Genomic DNA, 16348 nt, shown 5'->3' on the forward strand with positions numbered 1-16348 from the left:
TGTTGTTTTGTTTTTTGTTGGATTAATTACATTGGCTGAGGAAATTTTAAAAGAGCCTAGAATGGGCTCTGTCATATGGTTATTAGTGTTCTCTCCTATGAAGATCTATAATGAAAAGGAGCAAGTTGAGCAAGGGAAAATACAAAACTTAGAGTTCCAGGAGAAAGGAGGGACCAGGAAGTGGAATGAAGCCAGGACCTGTATTGAATGAGATAGACAGATTAAAGAAAAGCCTGCTGTTAGATAGAATAAAGGGAGTAGTGACCTCAGGTCAAGATCCACATCCCCCAGTTAACTTTCCAAATTGTGAAAAGGAATTTAAGAAAAGCTTAGGGTTGGGTGCAGTGTTGTGTGTCATCAGTCCAGAGGTAGAGGTAGACCGATCTCAGGGTTTGAGGCCAGCTTGATCTATAGACCCAGTTCCAATATAGCCAAGTTTAGGCAGTGAAGGAAATTATCAAAAAAAGAAAGCTGTTGAATATGTAATTGAACAAGGGGGTCATGCTCCAGCCACCACAAGCAGCAGAATGTGGAAAAAAAAAAAAAAACGACCCAAATAAATGCTTTCCTTTGTACGATTTACCTTGGTCATTGTGTTGCTTCATAGCAACGGAAATCATATATATTCAGAAAGAGGAGAGAGAAAGAGGAGAGAGAGAGAGAGAGAGAGAGAGAGAGAGAGAGGAGAGAGAGAGAGAGAGAGAGAGAGAGAGAGAGAGAGAGAGCCCTTAAGTTCTCTCAAATGCTTAGTTTTTTCCTGAAAGTAAATTGTTGGTTATAGAGTGCATGTATATACTTTGTTACATGATGCCAAGATATTTAAAACATTCTGCCAACTGCACACTCAAGCTTAGATTCTGAGACTTTTCATTATTCCATGTATTTAGCAAAAAAAATTAAGAATTTTATAGATTTGGCACACTTTGATTATACTTTATATCTGTAAATTTATTCAACTTTGAAAATATTTGAAAATATCATATCAATCATTTTAATTTCTGTTCTCTTTATTCTACCTATTCTTTTTTGAGATTAAAATGTAATATAAAAAATTATTTCTTACATTTACCTACTCCAAACCTCTCAAATACCCCTCCTGATACTTCTTCAAATTCATGGTGGCTGTTATTTACTCATACATATGTATATACGTATGTGTATATGTATGTGTGTATATGTATATGCATATACATGTATACATACTTATACATACTACACAATCTTATACTATTACATATATATGTATAGAATGTTATACATACTGTATACATATACACTTCTTAATAATGTTACTCCCTATGGTTCTATGGGAGCCATTTTTACTCAAACACCACAATCTGCTCACTGTACCCTGTGGGATTATAGCTATATCATAATGCAAAATGCATTTAGTCCAACTTCAAAAGTTCCCATCCTTATTCCTATATAATATATATATTATATATATATATGAGTAGTATATATATGTACTCATGTACACACACATATATGTACATATGTACATGTGTATGTTCTTGATTTTTAGTTGTCCTTTAGAACTGACTTATAATATTTTTTATTTTAATTTTATTTTATCCAGTAAATATCTTTGTTTCAGATTTTAAATTTTACATATTATTGTTTAGACAATTTTGTTATAATTATATTTCTTCCTATTTTATATGCATTAGTGTATAGTATAACTGGCTGAACAGAAAAGTGGAAGGAGAAATAAAAGAAGAGTTTAGTTTAAGTTGGAAAAGGATAGGGAGAGAAGGAGGCTCATTTGATTGCATGTCTATTAAAAATTTGAAAAAAAAAGATGTATAACAATTAATACCTTTCTTGGGTGGGTAATCTTAATTTTAGAGTTACATAATAGTAAATGAAAGTTCAACAGCAAGTATGAGATTCATCTTTACAATTGTTAGTTGGGGAGGCTCTAGACTCTCCCAAGCCAATATTCTCTATTGTCATTGCTTGTGGTTACCTCCAATAATTGGGTGGAAACCCCAGGATGACATTATATGTGTTAGAGAAATCAGACTAGAACTTGGTTGACTATTTACTTCCAGAAAACTAGCATTAAGAGTGCCAGAAAGTGTTATGGAGATTGTTGGAGGAGAAAATCCAGCAATGCTTTGTTCCAACTGTGGACTCTGCATGATACAACGTAGATATGTAAAGAAAGATTTGTCCACCGATGCAAGATTAGCATGAGTATTCTGAGAGAGACCAAGCATGATCTGATTATATTTATGCAACAGTCTACAAGAAAGTGAAGAGCCCAGGGCTGGGAACGTCATAGGCCCTGTAAAAGAAACTAGTATTTTTACTTTTCTAAATGCTAGGGTGATTGCCATCGATTCCTGCTATTGCCTTGTGGAAGAAAGCAGGTCAACAATGTCTATGACTGCTCTCATTGAGGAAAGCAGAAGTTCATTCATGTACCTGCAAGCATCTCCTGAAGCTTCACAGAGAGAATTTGATGATTCTCCTAGTTTACATGAAATTGAAAGTTTCCCTATATTTTTATAGTATTGTCTTGTGTTCAAATTGTCTGCTAAAATGTTTAGTATTCAGGTCTTACCATTTTCTCATGTTGACAATAAAGATTATCTTATTTTTCATTTTTCTGTAAACTGAAATTAATACTGGAAATCTGTTATCTCAGATTAAAGTATTATAATAATTTACTACTACACATTTAATATTCACTCTTGAACTTTTATGGAAGAACAATTCAAAGATTGGTCTTGGGATCTGCTTTCCTATCTTTATGACACTGTAACAAATGTATCAGAAAGTCATATATCTTATAAGACACAGAAATTTGTTTCTCATCCTTCGTCCATAAAGATGCTCTGGATTCCTTCCTGACTGGGTTCTGTTACTGGCCCTCCTCCTCCACAATGAATGGTGACACCTTTTCATTGTTACTTCATGCTATCAAATAAACACCGTAGATGCCTGGAGTCTAGTCTACAGAAAGAGAAACCCAAACATTTGGTGCTTGCTATGTTAGTCACTGAGGGAACTGTTAGGATATGAAATCACTGTTTTCCAAATTACAAGTAAAGTAAAACTATCAGTCACACATCTGCAAGAAATGATCTAGTTTAAATCATATGCTTTGCAAAGAATCCTGAGCCCTACATGTGAAATTACAATCTAGTAATACCTCAGTAAGTTCAAAAGAAGTTCCTGAGAAAAAGGCATAGTACACTCTTGGGCTCCTGATCATTTAAGTATGAGATAGTACAGGAGTCTGCTTATACTCATATAACAGTATATGAGCCTTCATTATGAAAGGGGCATCACAGGACACACATGAAGACTTCTTGTTATCTTAAAAAAGAGCTCATGAAATAGCACTCTAAAGTGTACCGAGTTGTGCTTTAGTTGGAACAGCAATTAAGTTTTAGGAGTTAATAAATTATTATATCTTAGAAAGCTAACTAAGGTTCAGTATTTGAAAGCAATGTACCCTTATTGTCTGGCAAAGAAATTTTGCTTTTTCTGATGGAATTTTCAGTCCTATAGTACAATTTGATCAACACTCAGTACTAGATAGCAAGAGCCTTGTTGTGTACAGGCTAGTCCTATGCAAGCAGAATTGTATAATCTCGGGGAAAAAATAGGAGCTCCTTGATTGAGGAATCCAATACTAGGAGATGCTGTGAGAATCCCCTCCCATTTGAAGAGGAACCTTAGTCTGTGCCAAATCTTCCCTTCCTCTTCTCCTAGCCACCCCTTTCCTTCCCTGGATCTATATATCCATTTATCTCTCATGGTCTAATGTAACACAATCCTAAAATTTCATACATGCTTTAGCAAGTGCCTTGTCACTAAACCATGTTCCCAACTCTCTGTACATTTCACTTTTAGTATTTTTCACACACCATCTTCCTGAACTGACTTCATTCTGTAGTCTAAGCAAGGCTTAGATCCCATTGCCCAAGGTTCTTGAGTCTCTTGGATTATAGACAAATGCCATCAGACACATCTAAGGATTAAGTCCAATGTAAGTTTTGATAAACTTGAAAATCACCTCACATATGAAATATCAAAGCCCTATAGCTTAAAACACTTTGCTCAAAATATACAAACAATTTGACAGTTTCTTTTTATTTACCCCTTACTTTATTGCAAAACACCTTTACAGCTTTTCTTATCTCAATGAAAGCATTTAATTTAAAGAAGGAATTCAATTTTTTTCTTTACTTTCTTTACATACCATATGGAATTGCTGGGTAGTTAAAATAGTTGTCATTACAATGCAATGTATGCCACAGAATATCTAAGTTTCTGGAGAGCATGAGTTCTGTGAGAAGAGATTATCATACCTTACCAAAGCAATAGTACTGAATATTTCTTAAAATATTGGCAGCTAGGATAGCAAACTTTGCCATTGCAAACACATAAATTAAAGCCAGTCTGGAGCCGTTCCAAAGGAAACGCCCCCCAGAGTGATGAAGTTACTAAATGAAACAAAGATCAGTCCTCCCCCTCTTCAGGGACTTACTTAGTTGTTGACACTCAGCACAACTCTACAATTTTACACAAGGAAAGAAAATCACAATAAAATGTGTTTTACAACACAAGAGTTTGGTAAGATTCAAACAGCTATCAGTCAATGAGACTCAGTAATGGTGAGCCTCCCTCATTTGCTATGAATTCCAGCTCTATCTGACGGAGACTAGGAGAACGTTAATAGAACAGGTAAATGAACAAGAAGGAAGTGCTGTGACAGATTGTAATATTTTTGAATACCAGCATCTTAGTAGTGAAGGGGAAATGATACAGAGATCTCCATTTCTGTCCCTACTACTTCTCTGAGCTCCACTATTCTGTCAGCATTGCAGGATAAAATCACAGCCTATGCATAATCTCGCATAGCACATTGTCATGTTTCATGCTTATTTTTTCTTGTTTATGACCCAAATGTGAAAGTTTATTCAGGAGGGTTTGTTTGTCAAGCTTGGAGGATACTTTGGGCCTTCTTATAAGGAGGAACAAAATACCCATCAGAGGAGATACAGAGACAAACTGTGGAGCAGAGACTAAAGGAAAGACCACCGAAAGACTGCCCCACCTCTGGTTCCATCCCATATACAGACACTAAACCTAGAAATAGTTGTGAATGCCAAGAAGCACTTGCTTACAGAATCCTGATACAGCTGTCTCCTGAGAGGCTCTGCCAGTGCCTGACAATTATAGAGGTGGATGCTCTCAGCCAACCATAGGACTGAGCACAAGGTTCCCAAAGGAGGAGATAGAGAAAGGACCGAAGACGCTGAAGGAGTTTGTAGCCCCATAGGAGGAACAACAATATGAACCAACCAGTAACCCCAGAGCTCCCAGGGACTAAACCACCAACTAAACAGTACACGTGAAATGACCCATGGCTCTAGCTGTATATGTAGCAGAGGATGACCTTGCGGGACATCAGTGAGAGAAGATATCCCTGGACCTGTGAAGGCTCGATGCCCCAGTGTAGGGGAATGCCAGGTCAGGGAAGTGGGAGTGGGTGGGTTGGTGAGCAGGGGAAGCAGAGATGGGAGAGGGGTTTTTGGAGGAGAAATGAGGAAAGGGGACAACAATGGAAATGTAAATAAAGAAAATATCTAATATAAATAAATAAATAAATAAATAATAAATAAAATGTATTATCAAAATATCTACAAGATCAATCTACTGTTTATAAGAACATTTATTCTTTAATAGTATGTACAAGCTCATATAAAGATTTATGGGAAGAGGAAACATTTCAGAGGATTGTCTTTATATAGCTAGCATATTTTCTAATTTGTTTTGCAACTCAACCATCAAGGCATTGTGTACGTTAAGAATATGTTTGATTACTTGGCTATATGACTCTCCCTAGTGAATAGTTCATTTAATCTTCAGAGCAACCTTACAAACCTTGAATTTCTGTATCAGCAACAAATAAAAGACCTAAGGTAGAAAATTTAAATGCCTTTAAGAAGTACAGCCCATACCTGAATATGTAAAACTTTTTTATTTTTTACTTTATTGATTCATTGTGAATTCTACATCATGCACCCCAATCCCAATCATCTCCCCTCTCCCCCATACCTGACCTCCAGCCTTGTAACCTTTCCCCCCCAACTGAGAAAAAAAATCATCATGGAAGCTATAGTATGCCACAGTGACCCACAGTGTATTTTCTGTTCCAAGAGTTCATTGCAGTGTATGAGGCCTCCGGCTTCTGCTACTCTGTCTACACTGGAATCTCACTAGGACTCCTCCCTGGGCTCTGTGTTGTTGCTAGGTATCATGCAGATCCTTGTATTTGTAGGACCCTGCAAGTTGTCTCCATGTTGTGGAGAGCTGATTGGAAGCCCTGAATCTGGGCCTGAGAGTTTTCTGAGCTGGTCACTCCACTAGGCTTTCCTGCTCTCTCATCTCAGGGCCAGCTCACCTGCAAGCCATACAAAGAGAGACAGTTCTACCCAGAGGCCAAGTATGGTTCAGGGCCCACTCTCTCAAGTATGGCATCTGGTGAGGGACAGGGCAAGTTCTCCCCCTCTCATGACCCTGGAGCCAGCTCTCCTACTTGCAGTAGACAGCCAGAGGCAAGGGTATCTCTCTGTCACTCATGCTGCTGCATGCCAGACCAGGGTCAGGGTCAGCTCTACTGTGCTGCCCAGGTGAGGGGCAGGACCTGCTCATGAGTGCTGCTGCAGGTGAGGGGCAGGAACAGCTCTCCTGTTCTCAGGATCTCAGGGAGGTCCCACCTGCAAGAGGTATCAAAGGGCAAGGAGCAAGGGGCAGGGGTAGAGGAGGGTATCTCTCCCTTGGCCAGGCCAGCTCTCCCATGCTCATAGCCTTGGAGTGGCCTCACCTACAACTCCTGCAACGCTATTCTGTCACCTACTGACTGACACACATGTGACACAGGGGCCACACCTGAAATGACTCTAGACTCTAGGGACAAGGGAAAACAGAATTCTTCCTCTTAACTATTTCAACTAATTAATCTATTTGAGACAATAAATTTGGCTTATTGGGTTTTCTGTTTTGTTTTGTGATTTGTTTTTGTTTGTTTGTTTGTCTTGGTGGGGTTTTTTGTCCTTTGAAGCAAGCTAAGTGGGACAGTGTGAAGAAGGTAATAAATAAAAAGATAAATCAGCAAAATGTCTTCATAATATTAGAAAGAAACTCTTATCTCCTTCTCTATCTATATCATATATCATATATCTCTATTTCTATCTCTCGGTCCCTTTCTCTCTCTCTCTCTCTCTCTCTATATATATATATATATATATATATATATATATATATAACCCTAACCCTAACCCTAACCCTAACCCTAACCCTAACCCTAACCCTGATTTATATATATATATATATATATATATAGAGAGAGAGAGAGAGAGAGAGAGAGTATATATCTTGATACTTGATATCAAGATATATACTTGATATCAAGTATATATCTGTTGTTTTGTGTGGTTTCATGCAATTTGAGTTACCTGGCACAGTATCTTTGTAAGAGAAGATAAGAAGCCCCTGTAACACCTCTGTCATCTCTTTTCCAGAGAACATACAGTGCATTCACTCTGACTTAATTTAAAGTTGGATGCTTTCTTTGGTGTTTCTATTATGTTCATTTGAATTAGAAGAAACATCTCAGTTCTCCCTCAACTAGAATATATGATATGGCATTTTTGAAAAATAGCGTTGCAAGCTATAGCATTAATTGTTGGCTATAGAATGTCCCTTCAGTGCTCTGAGTTCACCCTTCCACTAGTTCCTGGCTCCCAGAGATTCTGATGAGAAATCTGTTCCTAATATGATTTGGTTTCACAGATTGGGAACAAGTAATTGTATATATGTCACTTTCTAAATTTTCTCTTCATCTTTGACTCTTGGCATTCTTATTATTATGTTTCGTGTATACATTTCTCTTTGGCATTCTCTTAGAGTATGTTTTGATGCTTAAATATGTAGGCTAATGTTCTTAAATTTTAACCACATTAACATTTAAACCATAATTTCATTGAATTTCTTTTAATGCTATTTCTCTCCCTGGCACAGTGTGTGCACCCTTATTAGTCTCCATTTTACCTTGACTTTGTTCATCATATTATGGAATTTTTGCAGATCTAACCTGGAGTTTGCCAGTCATTTTGTGAGTTCAAGTCTCTTCTTCTTAATCTCTTTATGTGAGCTTTAACTTATGTTTCTAAGAAGCAGCACCATGGTTTGGATGATTGAAAATCATATCTATCGATTTAGTGCCAATATGTCATTAGAAATTGCAGGATATTTTATCCCTTTCCATGATAACCCTATTATTCAGACAGTTCATTTGATATGGGAACTCACACATGAGGCAGCTCATTGCTATGTAACTGCTATATAGTTTTCAACAATGCCCTGGTATGAAATTTGATCATGTCCAGGACCTCACAAAATTTAGACCAACCTGGTTTTCAAGGTCAGTGGTGGAGAATTTTTGTCAATTCTATAAAGGACCTTTGATTTTTTATGCATTATTTTAACTACAGTAGGCATCCATGGTTTGGACTCTTATTCTTACATAAGAGAAGCTATTTTTAAAAAGTGTTTCTTTAAGAATAATTGTATGGCCTTGTTGGACATCAATGAGAGGAGACACCCTTGGCCCTCAGTGTGCTCAATGTCCCAGTGTAGGGGAATGCTAGGACAGGGAAGCAGGAGTGGGTGGGTTAGTGAGCAGGGGGAGGGGGGATGGGAAGTGAGGAAAGGGGATAACATTTGAAATGTAAATGAAGAAAATATCTAATAAGAAAAGAACAGATAATAAAATTGTATCATACTTTATTTCAAAATAGTGGAAACAGTTTTGGCGAACTCAGTATCTGAAACACCTTGAGCCAATTTTTTCTTTTCTTTTCTTTTCCTATCACTTACCTCATATTAGAAATTCTTAAGTTTGTTCAAACTTTTTAATATACTTTTTACTTATTCACTTTACATCCTTCTCCCTGTCCCCTCCCAGACAACCCTCCCATAATCCTTTCCCCATCTCCCATTCCCTTCCCCATTTTTATCTCCTCTGAGTGGGTGGGCCCCCTTGGGTGTTGCCTTATCCTGGCACTTCAAGTCTCTCTAAGGCAAGGTGCTTCCTTTCCCACTGGGACCAGACAGCCCAGCTGGAAGAGCATATCTCACAAGGAGGCAACAGCTTTCGGACTAGCACTCACTCCAATTGTCCGAGACCCACATATAGACCAACCTGCACATCTGCTACATATGTGCAGGGAGGAAAAATCTGGGAACAGTTCTATCTTAAGACCCAGTTAAATGATTCCAGCATACACTAAAAGTTGCTCTTCCATCCCACAAAGACACTCTCTCAACTATGGTCATAGCTGTTGCAAGATATTTCCTATCCATTCACCACATTGAGGCAGTGAGAGGAGGGGAGAGAGGAGGAGCTAAGGAAAGTGGGGGTGGGGTGGAGAGAGAGAGAGAGAGAGAGAGAGAGAGAGAGAGAGAGAGAGAGAGAGAGAGAGAGGTGCGGATCAGGGAAGGAGGCGCGGATATCCAGACGGCTTTATGAAATTGGGAGTTTCTTATACAGAAATATATTTGGTTAACTATTCAAGTTTAAGAGTCATGCTTTACCTGATACTTGGAAGGAGTGGTGCAGAGAAGTGGCGGGGCGGAACTCTTTATTACTTATTACCCACTACGCATAGCAGCTTTATTCGTGATCTCTAGAAATTAGTGCATGGAGGCAATAAGAACTTTGTTTCTTTCATTTTGACTGTGCGATGGAACTTCAGTACCACCACCGCTGCACTGTGGCATGTAGCATACTTTAGCATGTAGCATGTGCTAAGGGAAGAGGCAGCTGTACTTTCTTCACCACACTTACCACTCCCCAGCCTCCATTAAGCTGAACGGAGTAGTAGACAAAGTTTCTGTCTAATGCCAAAGAACCTTGCTGTTCCTGAAGGATATTACCAGATTATCTTACTGTTAAAGCATGTGCTGTCTGCCCAGGGCACACCTTCCAGAGCCTTTTACAACCTTGTCTGCTCTTGCCTTCATAACGCCATTATGGAAGTAGAACACCCAGCAGCTAACTTCTAAACATACTTTTATCTATTTCACTAATATTAATAACAATGTCCTTTTTCGGGGATGTGAGGTAAATGAAGTATAACAGTAGAAATTCAGAATCATTTAAAAATGCTAATTTTATTCCTCTTCATCAAAAGATAAAATGAAATGAGATCCATTATAACACTTTAATCTACTTTATTATTGCCAACAATTGGGTCAGATATTTAGAAATCTCATTTACGGGTTCTAAAGTACATCCCAGGCCGTGCTTTATTTAGAGTTTCTGTTTTAATTTTGACTCCACAGGGCCATGTACTCTGGCTCCTCACTCTGACAAGCACAAAAATAACAGATGACTTGTTTCTTTGTTTTTAAAAACACTGTGCATTAATTTTTCTGCTTTCATTGTTTCGTCTCTCTTTCACAGTTTTGTGGTTGTTTCGTTGGCCATTTGCTTTTCTAATCACAGCTCATGTGACATTCATACAGGAGCTGTTTCCAATGCTCACACTTCCTTTTCCAGTTTTCTTCAAAACCGCCAAAGATACATAGGTTAAGAACGTGCCTTTTGTAAAGCTTCAAACATCGAATGACACTCTTTTATAATTATCTCACAGACTGTTGCTGCATTCCAAGACACATTAAATACCATGCAAATAGCAACATCACTGCTTGAAGGACAGGAGATAAACTACTCTCAAGTATGTTGTTAGTCTTTTTGTTACAAGAATAGGTGGATTTAATGTGAATGCCCCAAAATAAACTGCTGTTTAACACTAATAACACACTGAAGGATGCTAAGCTCTTTGCTGGAATTGGGTTGCCAGTGTTGGGAACTTGCCAAAGAGCCCGAGTGTTCTCCAACTACATCCCAAGCACAAAACCATCTTTTAATTAAAGACACTGTGCACCATTACCAATAAACACAAAATGTTTTGAAAAATTACTAGTAATCATTAACTATACCCAACTTTAAAGTCATTTAGAATTCTACCAAATGATTGTTTATTTGCTTGTTTGCCTTTTCTGTGTCCGATTTTTTAAATAATTAATTATTTTATTTATTTTCATCTCAAATGTTGGCTTCCCAGAGTTCTTCCATCCATTCCCTTACTCCTTCATCTCTGAGAGGGTGCCCTCACCCCAGATTACCATCTACCCTTGGCCATCATGTCTCTACAGGATTAGCAGGATTAGATGTCTCATCTCCCACTGAAGACAGACAAGGTAGCCTGCTGTTACATTTCTGGGGCCTCACACAAACCTGTATATGCTCTTTGGTTGGTGGTTCAATTTCTAGAAGCTCCGAAGTATCCAGGTTAGTGGATACTGTTGGTCTTCCTATTGGGTTGCCATTCCCCGAAGATCCTTCAGTCCTTCCCCTAACTTCCATAAGGGTCCTTGACTTCAATCCAGTACTTACCTATCTCAGTCAGCCTCTTAGAGGACAGCATGATAAATTTCTGTCTGCAAGCACAACATAGAATCAGTAAGAGTTTCACAAATTTTTCAGGCAAATGGATTAAAGTAGAAAATATCTTCCTGAGTGAGGTAACCCAGACTCAAAAGGACATACATAGTATATACACATTAATAATTTTATAATAATATATTTTAATTATATATTTAATAATTATTTTATTATTTTTAAATATTTTAATTTTATAATATGCTTGTAATAATATAATTTTTAAATAATATCCAATAATTAATTTTGAATATTACCGAAAAAGTGCAGAATACTTATCATGCAACCCACAGACCCTATGAAGTTAACCATGAAACCCCAAGTGAGGATGCTTAAATCCTACTTAGAAGACTAAACAAAATAATCATGGGAGTTAGAGGGCATGAGGGATCTGGCTAGGAAAGGAGAGAAGGGAGGAGAAGAAGGAGGCAGAATCAGGTATTCGAGGTTGGCAGGAGAGACCCAGAGGGTCAGAAGAATGGATGGAAATATGCACCTGCAAGGGGAGAGGGTGGGGGTGGGGAGAGCCTCTATAAAGTCCCAGAGACCTGGGATGGGGAAAGCTCCCTAGGACTCAATGTGCTTGACCTTAAATGAAACACCTAACAGGAGATATGGAACCTGCAGAGACCATCTCCAGTAGTCAGGAAGAACCCCCTGGAGGGATGGAGACATCAACCCACCTACAAATCTTGGATCCAAAATTGCTCTAGTCTAAAACAAATACAGGGACAATAATAGAAAAGAGACAGAGGAATGGCCAAGCAATGACAGGTTCAACTTGGGATCCAAGCCGTGGACAGACACAAATATCTGTGTGTCCTATTTTAATTAAGTTTAGTAAACTATTGGGAGGAAAGCTATAGAATAACTCTGACCTAACCTCTTTGTTTGCTGACAGATGAAACAGTGTGGCAAGGAACATTTCTTCTTGGGATATACCTCACTTCTTGTATTTCAGTGGGGAGAAAACATCACACTCTCAACTCTAACTCAGTTCAGACTGACAGAAACTCTTATTCCAGATAACATTCATCATCATGTTCTGCAGGGAAAGTTAAAATGAATTTGAAACTATTTTCCTGTTATATCACATGTACATTGGATTGAATCCAGTGATACAGTTAGCTTGAATTCTACTTAGATCTTTCAGACATTATAAATTCTGCCAATTAGTTGTCACAACTATGTGCTCTCTGGATCATTTCAAACTCAAGAAATGTCAGTAACATTAAGCTCTCACTCTGGGTTGTTTGGGGGGGTGTATTGGCTATAGAACCCATTTTGTTAAGTGCTCATGTTAAGTGCTCTGTCATTAGGTCATATCACTACTACAGAAATTTGATGCTTGTTCCTACAGATCTTTTGTGAAGAAAAGAATTTTTTGCTAGTCATCGGGAGTTTTAGGCAAGATGCATACTTTGACCAATTCATCTAAAGTAAAGCTATCTTTGTACTTTGTATTTTAAAGTAATACAGAGATAAGCATAACCAAAGCAGCAATGGTAGTCCTTCTATAATTCTACAAAGTAAATCTGCAAAGGATTTGTGACTCACAGGTTGGGAAATAGTGGTCTACATAAACTTTATCAATTATCCTAGTTACTTGTTTTGCAAACTACACACTGTCAGTTCCTAAATAACCTTGCTTAGAATATTTCCCCACTCTCCTGAAAACCGGCATCATCCTGATTGTAGCAGCTTATTTGGCATGCCTTAGTTTATCTTTTATTTGCAAACATACTCAGTAATAAAAGAAGCCAGGAAACAGTGAACGCTGCTTATCATATTCCTAATAGTTTGAATGTTTTGTGGTTGCTTTTGTTTATCTTGTACTTCCTGGTAAGATGATCTTTAATTAGAAAATAAAATGTAATTGAAAAATGGAACCAAGTTATTGCTTTAAATATCTATTGCTTCCATGTTCCTAAATGCCATTATAAAAGTACTAGTAACTACATAACAATGAATAGACGTAACTATGCATTAGGATGTTAGCTTTTTAGAATCATTTATGAACCCGCCACTACTGCTTATACTTTCAACCAGGCTTGGTTTTAATAAACACATAAACCCTTTGATTCAGAACTGCAGAAAACCAATTATACATCTAAAACTTCAACTGAATGTGTGATTCAAAGGGCTTAGAGATACAGTGAGGCACTCCCATGTCTAAAATAGATCTGCTTCAAAACATAGAGGTAATATATGCAAAGGCTAAAATTAAGACTTCTGTTTAGTTAAAAAAAACAAACAAACAAAAAAAAAAACCAAAAAAAAACTGCCCTTCCGGGAATCATGGCATTTTGTGGACACAGAATGGTTTTAAAGTTTTGGAGGGAGGAAACAGGGGTGACAATCATTATGGAGCAGTATATGCTGTTGGCCAATTACTGAGGCTCTGTAGAAAAATGTCGAGTATGCATAGGAAGAATGGCTTTCTTTCCCTGTCACATCACAGTGAGTTTCAGTATTATACTAGCTCAGCGTTTTTTATTTGTTATTTGATTTATTTACATTTCAAATGTTGTCCCGATTCCAGGTCTCCCCTCTGCAAATTCCCTATCCCATCCCCTTTCCTCTGCCTCTATGAGGGTGTTTCCCCACCCACCAACCCACTTGTGCCTCACCACCCTAACATCCCCCAATGCTGAAGCCTCCACAGGACCAAGGGTCTCCCCTCTCATTGGTGCCTGACAAGGCCATCCTTTGCTACACAAATACAGCTAGAGCCATTGGTTCCTCCATGTGTCCTCTTTGTTTGGTGGTTTAGTCCCTGGGAGCTCTGGGAGGCAGGAGTCCAGTTAATTGATATTGTTGTTCTTCTTATGAAGTTGCAATCCCATTCAGCTCCTTCAGTTCTTCCCTTAACTCTAGCATTGAGGTTCCCATGCTCATTCAGATCCTCAGTTTCCTCCCTCCAAAGGTTTAAAACCATTCTGTGTCTCTACAGTGCCACTCAGTCATCCTCAACATTTTTCTCAGGGCCTCAATAATTGACCAACAGCATGTACTGCTTCATAATGATTGCCACATCAGTTCACTCCCTCCAAAGCTTTAAAACCATTCTTTGTCCCCAAAATGCTACTCAGTCAGCTCCTTCAGTTCTTCCCTTAACTCTAGCATTGGGGTTCCCATGCTCAGTCAGACAATTGGCTGCAAGCATCTGCATTTGTATAGCTCAACATTTCAGGAGTCTTTGTAGCTTTATTTTATTGGTTCTACTCAGTTATTTGGCTGTAAGACATAAAAGGGCAGTAACTGTAGAAAGTTATGGAGGATCCAGATTATGGTAGTGTTTATGTAATATCTTCTTCATTATATTTTAATACAATAAGGTGCTTGCAAAATGGAAGTTGGAACATAACAAGGAACATACTTTCATTCCTACTCTTCTTGGTCATTTTAGGAACACATGTCAGCCAGATTTTGAAAGTTGGTGGTAGGCTAGTTTGGATCTCATGACTATAGTCCTAACAAAGATATGTTTTCTGAAAGAAGTCACAAGCAGTGGGTGAAGCTGAAGGGCTGGTAATAAATTTAAACAGATATGGAATGGAACAAAATATCGCCAGACAATTCCAGAACATATTATTGCATGACTTCACTGACAATGTTTTTATTTAAGGACAATGAATTCCAAATAAAAATTAACACAGTAGTTGTGATGATTCTATGGAGATAAGGATTTGCTGTACCTACAAGAATATTGATCACATAGGTCAAACATAGAGTGACTTATGTACTTTTAAAATACTTGTCACATATGGAACAGTGAAATCACCAAAGAAGAAAATCTCATTTTGAAAAGTGAAGCCTGGATATTCTGCTGTGCTTCAGATGGTAGAATATCTGCTTAGCAAGTTCTAGTCCACAGTATCATACATGGTGGTAGATTCCTTTAACCCCAATACTTGGGAGGTAGAAGCAGGAGAATTGAAAATTCAATGTTATCCTTAGAGACATAGTAACATAAGCTCTCAAGTAAAAGAGAGATGGAGAAAGACAAATGTGAAAATAGATAGAGAGACGGTTTTATAAAGAGAGGGGGTGGGGAAGTAAGGAAGGGAAGGAAAAAAGAGGGGGAGATAAAGGGAGAGGAAGAAAGAGAAACAGAGGAGAGGAGAGAAAAAGAGAGGAGAGGAGAGAAAAGGAGAGGAAAGGAGAGGAGAGGAGAGGAGAGGAGAGGAGAGGAGAGGAGAGGAGAGGAGAGGAGAGGAGAGGAGAGGAGAGGAGAGGAGAGGAGAGGAGAGAGGAGACATTGGAAGCATCTTTAACAAACAAGGGAAACTAGCTACCTTTTTACATGATGAGTCGTGTGTGTTTATTTTTTAATTCACTGATTTATTCAATGATAATTACAGATTATTTCTGAGATAGGTTTGTTGGATTGAATCATAGTGTTACATTCATGCAAGCAAATATTTCAAAATGATAACATGAAAACTATCACATTTAATTTGAGAGACAAATTACATGATAAGAAGTTCTTTAGTAAAGAACGGGTAAGTGCATGTTTCTCTCTACGATTAAATAGTTCTAAAAGCTTTCCTAAATGAATTAACTCATAAATCTGATGCATTTACTAAGATGTTTTAGAAATGACAGCTAATTCTCCCAGATGAATTAAAGCATATGTTGCCTTTCATTTTTGGTCAGTTTTTGAATCATTGAAGATATTTATTCTCCTTACGTTTTACCATATGTTTTATCTGTAGTGATTATTCATTCCAAAGCTTAGATAAGTTATTATCTGAAGGCATATAATTAAGCAAACTGTTTTTTCACATTTCTCTACAAAATAACATTTTTGAAAGG

Source organism: Apodemus sylvaticus, chromosome 9 (genome assembly GCF_947179515.1).
Source record: "Apodemus sylvaticus chromosome 9, mApoSyl1.1, whole genome shotgun sequence".
Lineage (NCBI taxonomy): Eukaryota > Metazoa > Chordata > Mammalia > Rodentia > Muridae > Apodemus > Apodemus sylvaticus.